Source organism: Electrona antarctica (genome assembly GCF_951216825.1).
Source record: "Electrona antarctica genome assembly, chromosome: 24".
Lineage (NCBI taxonomy): Eukaryota > Metazoa > Chordata > Actinopteri > Myctophiformes > Myctophidae > Electrona > Electrona antarctica.
In genome coordinates this window covers 24676541-24689140 of record NC_136803.1, presented here as the reverse complement: position 1 = coordinate 24689140, position 12600 = coordinate 24676541, and the positions used below count along the sequence as shown (strand labels likewise).

General features: G+C 40.9%; 1 long non-coding RNA gene across 1 annotated transcript; it reads left to right on the top strand.

The window, feature by feature from the left end:
* The first annotated feature begins 2304 nt into the window (after nt 1–2304).
* Nucleotides 2305–11874, top strand: LOC306917006. The gene is made up of 5 exons (XR_013789080.1): nt 2305–2556; nt 6159–6297; nt 7659–7757; nt 8382–8561; nt 9832–11874. It is a non-coding gene; the product is annotated as an uncharacterized lncRNA (long non-coding RNA).
* The last annotated feature ends 726 nt before the right edge of the window (nt 11875–12600 follow it).

Here is a 12600-nt window from a genome sequence, read left to right as displayed (position 1 = left end):
GTAGTCATAGGGGACTATAGTGACGCAGGATACCTTGAAGGTCATTGCAACAGGCATCACCGCTTGGTTAAATTCTCGTGCCGGCGAACAGTCAACGCCAGTGTCCTCACACATTCACACACCAATGGTGGCAACCACTGGGAGCAATTCGGGGTTTGGAGTCTTTCTCAAGGACCCTTGGACAATAACTGCAGCGGTCCGCGTCGTCCAGGGCAGGGTGGTTGAAGTAACTGCACATGATGTTCACAAACCAGGGCAGGCACTTCGAGCAGAAAACGAACCTCAAAACCATGGTTGAATCTTTGATTTGTTTCTCAGTCAGTAGGATGTAGATTATTTTGCTTCTGAGAGAGGCTGCCTGATAAGTGTGGTTACTGCAGAATCCATGTTGTCTTTCTAATGACCGTGTTAGTTTGATTACTTTTTTTTAAATATATTTTTGGAGGGGAAATGAGAAGAACAAGGATCCATAAACAATTACAAAATAATTATTAAAAATAAATGAAAAAAGTAATCGAAAAAACAGACACCTCACGTATTTGAAGGACATTATCAGTCATTGAAATTTCCCTTAACAAATACTACATCATATATTTTTGGATTAATCATTAATTGATCATCCCATTACACGAACACACAATAACAGAATGTTGAATTATATGACTAAGAAATAAAACAGGCACTAGAATTAAAAGCCACTTCACCCCTGACACCACCTGATCTTATTTGAATGATGTTTAGGACACTAGAAACACTTTTCCTGGGTTCTTTTGTGTGTAATCTCTGTTTTCAGATATCCTGGACAGGAATTCATGTGAAAGTGAAATTCAATCAAGTTTGTACCTTTATTAGTGATATTAGTATAATATTTATTTAATTTGTTTCAGCATAGTGGTGGACGCCATCTTTAAATGGTCCATTTTGAACACGTGAATCTCATTTGCGTCCGAGCATAGGCATGGTAACGCCCCGCCTGCCTCTGATTGGCCTACCGACACTGCCCGTCTTGACCACTGTCCTCCGAGGTGGATATAGCTATTAGGAGTAGGGATTCAGCAGACTAGCTGAAGACAATGTCGGTACATTTTGAAGGCTTTCATTGACCAACAATAATAATAATAAGGGAAACATGATGAGAAATGACTAATGAGCAAAGTAAAAGAATATGGAAATGTAATTTATAATGAATATTATTATATATATGAATATTACAACCCCTATCACACAGGAAAGTGTATTTATGAAACTAATAATAAAACAATGAGCTTAAATACCAAAATAGACGTGATAGACATGTATAAATAGGCCAAGCATGTAGGTAGGTACTGACTGTGAATAAAGACAGTTTTTATAAAGTGATGCAAAGTGTCATGAATGGCGGACTCATCTTCAAAGTGCTGTCCCATTTCTTTCACAACAATTTGGAGGCGCCCTTGCAACCTCTCACCCTCAAGCACTTACAGCTGACGTCACTAAAGTCAATGAGGGTTCAGGGCTCAGGGCTTGAGGGAGGCAATTGGGATTGGGCCCTATATACGCGCTACCGGCAGCGAGTTTTTTATTCCTATGATGGGAGGGAATTTGGAGCGCTGTGATTGGTTGTCAGTGGAGTAGGAAGCGCTGGGTCTGTGTTTTGGACCGCACACAAGTGTTTATGCCTACTAGTACTCTATGACTAGTACTAACCCTATCTCTAACTCTAACCTAAACATAACCGCAAGCAGGGGAGCAACGCATCCCTCACCAACCTTAATCCAAAAACTATTAACGTACCCCTCACCAACCTTAATCCAAAAACTATTAAAAAATCCGCGGTAGTAAAAGATGTGGCGGAGCGGTAAAACGAGCGCTCCTAAACCTGAGCTATCCTAGGAATAAAAAACTAGCCTACCGGCAGTGTTGTGAGGCCCCACCATAGGGCCCCACAGCTTTCGGACCTGCTACCTGCCTGCTCAGAAAGGCTTTAAATACCCCTGTCACTTAACCTCTGCCTCCCTCTAGGGGTTACATAAAGATGGTGCTGGAAGCAGCAAGGATGTTTTTGAATGTGGAAGACATAAGTGCTGAAGAACTGGACAACACATTGAGAGAGGGGTTGGTGGTTTACCCTGTCTCAGCCAAATGCGGCTGAAAAATAGAACCAAAATATCAGTAAGGGGAAAGTTCGGGTGGGCACTGTAATAATGATTCACTGAGGATGCCAAAGGAGACATTATATTCCCAACCTGTGGAGGGCAGTAATACCTTAGTAATACGCCTCGCGGCTTCCACACAGCCGGAAATCCAAAAAACGAAGAAGAAGACCTTTACCCACAATGCAGTTGTGAAAACAACATGGCGGTGTGTTGACTGTGCGGTGGCATTTTGATGCACACTTTTACATTTCGGGAAGTTTAAACCAAAGATCCGACATCGTTAGTCCCCCCCGCAGGGCACCGGGATCTGGGTTGACACTTTAACAAACAAAGAAAAGTAAAAACGTTTCGTTTCAAAACAGTATGGTCGTTAAGCAGCAGGAGGACGTTTGTTAGCAGCTCAACCACTGAAACACAGCAGGTAAACTATTCACGTTGTGCTTCATTCGTTTGTCTTTGTTTGACTCGTCTTTTAAGATGGAACATCAATCGTATTTCTCTGCTTGCTTGTAAATGTGCTCATAAACAACCAGTTACCCCAGTACAAAACAAGTTATTTTCTTCTCCTTTCTCCCTCTGTTTTTGTCACAATCTTGGTTAACTAGTTACTTAGATTATAGGATACTTAGCCTATATTATTATATATTGGCGATTATTATTCAGACCTTGATTGATTGTTTACTTTATTTAAAAATACATTTAAAAAAGATAGTCACAAGAAAGCCGTTAGGCTTGTTTCCATTGTGGTCCTCTTGGGGAAACGGGAAGGGGAGCAACAATACAATACAGACACAAAAACAAAAACACCTTTGTATTTTTCCAGGAGACAGAAAAACAAACATAAAACAAAAACACAAAACAGAACAAATACAACTGACCAATAACACTGGATTTATTTTCTTTTTTTTCCTTTTCTTTTTTTCATTTGTGCCATTTATCAATTCTACACTCAAAAAGTCAGTATACTTAAAATTATAAATTAGGACATGTTATCAGCCAACCATCTTTTTAATGTGGATTTAAAGTTTTCAAAGGAACTGATCACCTTGAGGCTGGAAGGCAAGCCATTCCACTGAACTGCTGCCGAGTATAGGAATGATGTTTTTCCCATATTGCTGTGAAAATGGCAGGGTTTGAAATCAGTAGGGCTCCCTCTGGTGTAGTGCCTGTGAGTATCACTAACCTTTGAAAAGTAGTCACTGAAATATTTGGGTGCTACATTATTTCTAATCCTGTGAACTAGACACATTTTAAATTGGAATAATAATAAATAAACTTTATTTATAAAGCGCTTTTCAAAACAGAGTTACAAAGTGCTTTCCAGTGGCATATAAAAAGGCAATACATCAGTTAAGAGGCACATTACTGAAATAAAACAACAACAACGTTACAGCAATTACACAAAATAAATAAATACACAATACCAATAGAACAATTCCACATAATGAGACAATACAATAAATCTAGGGGAAAGCCTGTGTGAATAGGTGGGTTTTTAGCAGTGATTTTGTTAGCAGTCTTGCTGCAGAATTCTGTACCATTTGTAGGCGAGCTATTGCTTTTTTGGTGAGCCCAGAGTATATGGCATTGCAGTAGTCTAGGCGTGAGGATATAAATACTCTCTCCTCCACTTTAAGCCACCCCAGACTGGTGAAGTGGGCAGGGAGAAAATGAGTTCTAGGATGCAACTTAAGGACCACTCTAACCAATTTAGTTTCTTCTTGAGGGTCATAGAAATGCCATTATACCAAGATGTACAGTAGGGCTGCAACTAACGATTATTTTCATAATCGATTCATCTGGCGATTATTTAAACGATTACTCGGATCATGGCACCTTTTTGCAATTACAATTTCGCAATAAAAATGAATACTCCTTCAAAATTTATATTTGACCCCCTTTTTTATCCAATTTGATTTCATTGCCATTCCTTGTACCTGTAATGATACTGTAATCTGTAATGTTGACTATCTATCCATTTCTATCTCTGGGACCCCAATTTATTTATTTATTTTAATTTCTATTGTAAAATCAATTTTGAGAGTCCATTTGGTTCCATTTTTGCACTCTCTGTTACAGACCCTTTAAGGTCCACTTGGTTTACTTCCTAACTACAATTTTACAATTTAGGCATTTAGCAGACTCTCTTAATCCAGAGCAATTTACATTAGGCAAGAACAAAAGCATGGGAATACATCACATATATAAAATGCATTTATCATGAAACATGCGTAAGCTAAGAGCGTAACTAGAACATATCTATATAATGAGCCGATGGCATTATCCGGTTAATTGGTTTTTTTAATAGGCTACCCCAAATGTAATATGCATGTATAGGCTACATAATTAAAGTTGGTAGACGAATGGTATACATTTATTTATGCTCCTTTTTAAAAGACAAACAAAAAAGCAACATTTAACAATATAAATAAATTGTTGTAGGCTTAATCATCAATAAACAACGCATCGCATCTGCATGCATGCATCTGCGCGTCTACAGTACAGAGGTCCGCCGGTTCTAGTCCAAAACATAAATAAGTCCAGTCCAAATCTGAGCAGCCTATACCTATAAAGCCACTGGACGCATGGGCTAAGCCTTTTTTATTATTAAGGAAGATCAGCATGCATGTCACCGTGTTCCGTTTGTTGACTTTTCGCTGACGAGAAAACCCTCAAACATCGATAGCACATGGCTAACTTGATAGCCGTGGAGGAGGAGGAGGACTGGAGGAGGAAGCGGCGGCGGCGGCTGTAAACGTTCTCCCTCCAGGCCAAAATGGATTTAATAAGGCCAAGTAGGTCTCTGCATTGATACGGTCGACATGTTGTGTTAATCTCGTCTCACTGTCACTCGCTTAAGTTTTGACTACCGCAAAGCTACCTACCGTTGTAGCCAACTAGCCATTGAAGTACAACAGAGAACTTTGGGACATTGAGGGGGCAGAAAACGGCGCCCGAGCTCTGTTCATGCAGCCTGGAGTGTAAGCTGGGCGGCGCAAATAACAGCAATTTTAGGCATGTGTGCAACATGACAACTGTTTTAAAGTATTGTACAGTGACAACTACAGTCTCTGTAATGTTTATGTTGTACTATTACTAAAAACGATCTAAAATAAAGGGATTTATGATCAGAACACGCATTTATTATTATGCAAATTAACCGTAAAGCTGATAAGCATACTCTTAACGGTCGGCTAACCAGCTAGCCGGTTAACCCCCGACATCCCTAACACACACACACACACACACACACTCTTTAATATGATGATTTGGGGTGTTACAGTAGGCTACAGTATACAGTACAGTAGAGTAGAGGGACCCCCACATGGTCATTTCTCAACCATTTCGGACGCGGGCGGCTCGCTGGAATTGGGCCGGCACCCTGACCGCGTTCCTGGGGGTCTGGATGTTCCGGGGACCCCCACACGGAGTTGCACCACTCACTTCACATGGGTGTGATTTTTTTTAAACTAGCGGAGCAAATGTTTTAACGACATCATGTCGCACATGCAGCTTAGAGGCTGGTCAATTGGTTATTTTATTTAATGAAACGTGTACGTATTGAATGAAAAATATGAATTATGAACCTACAGTGACTAGTCCAGTGTGGTGCCGTGACACAAGTCCAGTGGTGCTGCAGAATACTTTAATATTTGGAATGTATCAATGTCACTTCAGTTTAACCACTAAACCCTTTATACTTGGACCACCAAACCTAATATATGGACTTTCAAACCTAAAATAGCCGATCTACAAGCTCACATGTAATATGTAAAATATCAAATTGTCCCTAAGCAGCCATTTTAATTGAGGCAGAAGCGAGCCTTTAGTTTGCTGAGTGAATGTATGGCATTATTCTTTTAGTATTGTCTTTCTCATTTTTGTAGTGCAGATTAATTTGATAGGAAATGTTAAAATATATTGAATTCATTTTGGTTTAAATTGAACTCTAAATGTTAAAACAGCTATAAGATGAAGCTGAATGATAACTAAAACATTATTTTCTGTTGGTGATTTCCACAGAGCACCACAGAAGGAGATCTCACGCCATCAGGAGAGATGGCCTCCAAAAGATATTCAGCACGGTCAGTGGAACAGCGGGAGATGGACCAGGGACTGTTTCATGCAAAGCTGCAACCTGTAGTAAAGTTGTACAGGATGGGTATGTACTGTTTTATTTATAGCTAGTTAAACATGTGAGCCATGAGCTATTGCACATTTAATCGCTTCCATAGCGACAATCTGCCGAAATCTCTCACGGCCCACGTCTATTTTACATCTGGGTGGCTGCACAAACATTGACTGCCAACAACGGCTATTTATATTTATGCAGTTAAGCGTTTCCAACGCGAGGCACGTGTGTGCCTATGGTGTGTGGCTGTGTGCTAGCAGCAGCCACCACCAGGCTCCGCCAAACGTTGGTCAACTCAACTGTTATTGTCTCCACCAGGCCGAAGGCATGGGGAGAGAGTATGTTTTGCACTCCGTCCGTGTGTGTGTCCGTCCTTCCGTCCGTCTGTGAACAGCTAATCTCCGGCACCGTTAACCCGGTCGATGCCAAACTTTGCACACACACTCCCTGGATGCCAACGATGAACCTCTGCCCCACATTTTCCAGAACGGCCTGTTATAGCGCCACCATGAGGCAGCTTTTCACATTTTTTACCTAAAACTGCACCGATCTGCGTGAAACGTTGCATGCACACTCCCTAGAGGCCAAGGACAAACCTTTGACCTGCATTTTCCGCATCTGCCTTTTATAGCGCCACCAGGAGGCCAACTTTTGTAAAAACACATTTTTTATATCACTCCTCCAGATTCTGTCCAAAAATCTCACAAATCGTTACACAGTATCTCTATGGTCATGTGTTCAAGTCGGATCTGTTCGATATTTCATATTCCATCCTAATTGGCTATAATTGGCTTTCACAATTTGCAAGATTGCCCCGTTTTGAACAAAAGCCATCAAATCATGAACGCAGCATGCAATTTACGTGAAATCTTTCACACATTTTCTTACTAGGCTGAGGAATATATCCCACCCTTTTCACATTGGCCTGTTATAGCGCCACCAACAGGTTGATTTTTGCTAAACACATTTTTGGAACAAAATGCCTCAAATCATCCAATTGCCATCAAAGGCGTATGAAGAAATGGCACCCTTTTCACATTGGCCTATTATAGCGCCACCAGGAGGCCACAACCTGACCTGGCTTGGTGGAGACCTGTGCCCCGAGGGGCACTTTTTCTAGTTGCATCTCTGTCTGTATTTATAATTTTATTTTACCGTCAGCACGGTTGGGCGGCCGTGTGTCGCCCCCTTGCTTCTGGGTCCCAACGCAGTTGCTTGCTAGTTACGCCCCTGCGGAAATGAACCGGAAGTGAACTTCAGCGTTATCAGATTTATAAATATACATTACGTACATCCACGACAAAAATAAATTATGTATTATTCAAGTTCAGAGGAGTTTCTGGTCTTAGTTAATCCTAAACTCCTCTGGGATTTCAATGGTTTCTTTCCAGACTCGGAGGAGTCCAGACAGCAGGCTCAGATGAATTCTCCAGACCCAGCCAGACCTGTTTCAGTGAAACAGGAGGAACCTGAAGAGCAGCCAGACCTCAGTAAGTCTCTCTCTTTTCCAGCTTCAAGGTGGTGTTCATTGTCACATAACAGCTGCTGCTGCAACCGAAACTGCTTGTAAATCCACCGATCAGTTCAATAGTTAAAGTCCATTGAAAATTGAATGGTGGTCTCGGGTGAATTGGAACGATACAGGAAAGGGGTGTTCCAATATGAGTGTTCTAGAAATTTCTCTAACATGGGAGTGGATGGCAGGCCAGTTTTATTCTCACTGGAGACCTAGCCTGTGCACCATTTCATTTAGTATATATGATCCTGTTGGGAGCGGATGATATTGTTCCTTCATGTTGTAGTATTCTTTTGTAGTCGACAGGCAGGAACAACGGGGTGGCAACTTCCTTTTCCCTCAAACCGATTTTTCTCAATAAAAGTTCCGTTAGATTGTTCCTGACTTTACATGACGTAACAATATCATCCGCTCCCGACCGGATCATACGGATTTTTGAAACAGAGACCAGGCTTTCCTCCGAGGTGGTGGAAAGCCTGGTGAGGCGAGGTTACTGGAGACCTAGTAGAGAATACTAATAACAATAATTATTATTGTTATTAGTATTCTCCACTAGGTCTCCAGTTATTAAAGTCCTTATTCACTTGCTGCATTTCAGACCAGTGTGTGGAGTCCAGACTGCAGGTGAAGATGAACTCTCCAGACTCAGCCACGGACGTTTCTATTAAACAGGAACCTGAAGACGTTTCTATTAAACAGGAACCTGAAGACATTTCTATTAAACAGGAACCTGAAGATATTTCTATTAAACAGGAACCTAAAGACCACCAACACCTCAGTAAGTTTAATTTGCTCTTCCTTTTTCTCCTCCTATTTTCTGTTCTGTCGGGCTGCCACAATGTCTTATTTAAAGTTATTTTCACTACAATAACAATGGCAAAACATATCAGGACACTGATAATATGCCAATATGAAAATCCATCATTGGAATATATCTCAAATTTCATTTAGAAAGATTATTTTCTTATTACCATAAACAAAAGCAACATCATATTTTGCACAAATGCAATGAGAAAGTAAACTTGACAATATAAGTTCACCATGTTTCTTTACAGTAAGTAGGTCTCAAACAGTTTTTCATGGTGTGTCTCTGTAGGAGACGAGGTGTCTAGAAATGGCTCTGTGAGTCTGAACTGTGTAAGATGACAGATCTCTGACTATCTTTTAATCAGCTTCTTCATTTGAGGTTTAACCATTTGAACCTACAGTATATTGTGGGGGGAACAGTTGCCTGAAATAGTCAATCCACAAGCTCACAACACATTGCAATTAGCTGCAATGTAGGAATTGCTGTTATGTTCTGTCCGTTAATTTGACATGGACATCACAATGACATTAGACGAACCAGATTATTATTATTATTGCTTAAATTGTATATTGCACGAGTGCTATTTTTCAGCACCTATCCACAGGAAGCTTTTCTAATTTCACTATAGTCGAAACCCAATCAAGTACAAAAAATATAATATAAATATATACAGTGAGTTGCTGCGTTTAGCTGTAGCCTATAACAGGCTATATTGTTCCATTTTGTGAGTTGTCCCGGCGTTAATAGTGAATGTACTTCGCGCTTCCCTGCGTTGGCTGATCTGAGCACGCAGGAGTTTGTAGGGTCCGATAAGAACGCAAGAATACAAGAACGCAAGCCCCTAAAAAACATGCTCACCCCGGGTGTGGTAGGCTACTTAATATGCTACAATCGATAATATGGCGTCTCGTTCTTACACCTTTGTTGCCTTACCTCGTCATGACGGTACCAAAGAAGTTCTGACGACAGTGCTCTGCCGAAAGATAAAGTCCACAGCGTGTCTCATCACAACGTACTGTGAGCTTGCTTGTAGGTCAGATACTTTCAGCGAGCAACGCTGCCATAAGACAAAATAAGCCTGAAGTGTAAAGCCAAATATATCCTTTGTCATATCACGGGGTCCCACACCGAAAATAGCCACTCTACAAGCTAATCTGGTTGTCCTTCTTTTTGAATATTTTGCAGGGCCTTTGCTCCTAGACCATAAGGGTCATAACACATTGTATTTGTTTTTTTGTAGACTTTCTGCACGTTCCTGTGTGTAAAGAGGAGGTTCCACCTGAAGAGGAGAGGAGCTCCAGGCTGGTCCAGGAGGAACCACAAGCTCCAGAGATGAAAGAGGAACAAGAGGACTTACTTCAAAGACCAGAAGAGGCTGGTGGAGCAGCGTTGACATTACTAGCAGTGAAAAGTGCAGAAGATGATGAAAACAGAGAGACAGAGCCTGTAGCCGGCACCTCAACCGAACACATGAAAACACAAGCTGATGTAGACGACTGTGGAACATCACAACCAACTAGTGACCACCAGCTCCTCTCTTCACACTGTTCTGATTGTGACACTGAAGACAGTGATGAGTGGGAGGAGACTAGGGGAGATCAGTCAGCTTTAAACACACTGAAATCACAAAACACACAAAATGTGGGAGGACAGCGCAAGCTGTCCAAGGACCTGAAATCATCGAAACAAACGGACTCCATGAGGAGTCACACAGGGAAGAAACCTTTTAGCTGTACAGAGTGTGGCAAAATGTTTAATCTCAAGGGAAATCTAAAAACACACATGAAGATTCATACAGGTGAAAAGCCATTCACTTGTACAGAATGTGGTACATGCTTTACTAAGGCGGTTAATCTAAAAACACACATGATGATTCATACAGGCGAAAAGCCATTTTCTTGTACAGTATGTGGTAAAGGCTGTGTGAACACAAGTAATCTAAAAACACACATGATGACTCATACAGGCGAAAAGCCATTTTCTTGTACAGTATGTGGTAAAGGCTGTGTGAACACAAGTAATCTAAAAACACACATGAGGATTCATACAGGCGAAAGGCCATTCTCTTGTACAGTTTGTGGTACAGGCTTTACTCGGATGGATAGTCTAAAAACACACATGATGATTCATACAGGTGAAAAGCCATTCTCTTGTACAGTATGTGGTAAAGGCTTTACTCAGGAGAGTAATCTAAAAACACACATGCTGATTCATACAGGTGAAAAGCCATTCGCTTGTACAGTATGTGGTAAAGGCTGTGTTCACACAGGTCATCTAAAAACACACATGATGACTCATACAGGCGAAAAGCCATTTTCTTGTACAGTATGTGGTAAAGGCTGTGTGAACACAAGTAGTCTAAAAACACACATGAGGATTCATACAGGAGAAAGGCCATTCTCTTGTACAGTTTGTGGTACAGGCTTTACTCGGACGGGTAGTCTAAAAACACACATGCTGATTCATACAGGTGAAAAGCCATTCGCTTGTACAGTATGTGGTAAAGGCTGTGTTAACACAAGTAGTCTAAAAACACACATGAGGATTCATACAGGGGAAAAGTCTTGTACAGTATGTGGTAAAGGCTGTGTGAACACAAGTAGTCTAAAAACACACATGAGGATTCATACAGGTGAAAGGCCATTCTCTTGTACAGTTTGTGGTACAGGCTTTACTCGGGTGGGTCATCTAAAAACACACATGATGATTCATACAGGTGAAAAGCCATTCGCTTGTACAGTATGTGGTAAAGGCTGTGTTAACACAAGTAGTCTAAAAACACACATGAGGATTCATACAGGTGAAAGGCCATTCTCTTGTACAGTTTGTGGTACAGGCTTTACTCGGGTGGGTCATCTAAAAACACACATGATGATTCATACAGGTGAAAAGCCATTCGCTTGTACAGTATGTGGTAAAGGCTGTGTTAACACAAGTAATCTAAAAAGACACATGATGATTCATACAGGTGAAAAGCCATTCGCTTGTACAGTATGTGGTAAAGGCTGTGTTAACACAAGTAATCTAAAAACACACATGATGATTCATACAGGTGAAAAGCCATTCGCTTGTACAGTATGTGGTAAAGGCTGTGTTAACACAAGTAATCTAAAAAGACACATGATGATTCATACAGGTGAAAAGCCATTCGCTTGTACAGTATGTGGTAAAGGCTGTGTTAACACAAGTAATCTAAAAACACACATGAAGACTCATACAGGCGAAAAGCCTTTAGTTTAAGACATAATGATCAGTCAGTCTAATCCAGGATGACAATGATGCAAAAGCAGAGGAATTACATGTGTAATCTGACACTATCAACATGACAATAAAATACCCATTAATAGTTTCTTGTGGAGTTTAATTTGTATCTTGTGTATGGATGTTATTTTCTATTCAACATGATGAATTTTTGAGTGGTGTAAACCACTCCTACAACTGGCTTTTGTGTGCAGAAAAAAATGAGCATGGTTGCTATGTTCAAAATAATTTCTGACGTAATTAAATCACACCCGGGTGAACTGGATGACCGTAGCAACCATGCTCATTTTTTCTGCACAAAAAAAGCCAGTTGTGAAATCACATCCGGGTGTGATTTCATTATGTCAGATCAGAGCTGATCAGGCTATATAATACCTTACCTTATATAATACCTCACATCGGACAAAAACTCCAGCTGAATCAACTTCATGGTCACAAATCATCACATCAGAAGACGACCCTACCTAGCCAAAGATCTTTAAAGACGGTGGGAAGCCCAATAGACGAGACGCAAGACAAAGTTTTGTTCAACACCAAGAGAATATTAGATCACGGCTGCTCTTTGCCGAGACAGACCCTCCTGACCAGACCCGAAGACGACCCTACCAGAATCAGACCTGAAGGCCATTCATTCTTTGAGACCTTTGAAACCAAAGATCTTTAAAGACGGTGGGAAGCCCAATAGACGAGACGCAAGACAAAGTCTTGTTCAACACCAAGAGAATATTAGATCACGGCTGCCCTTTAC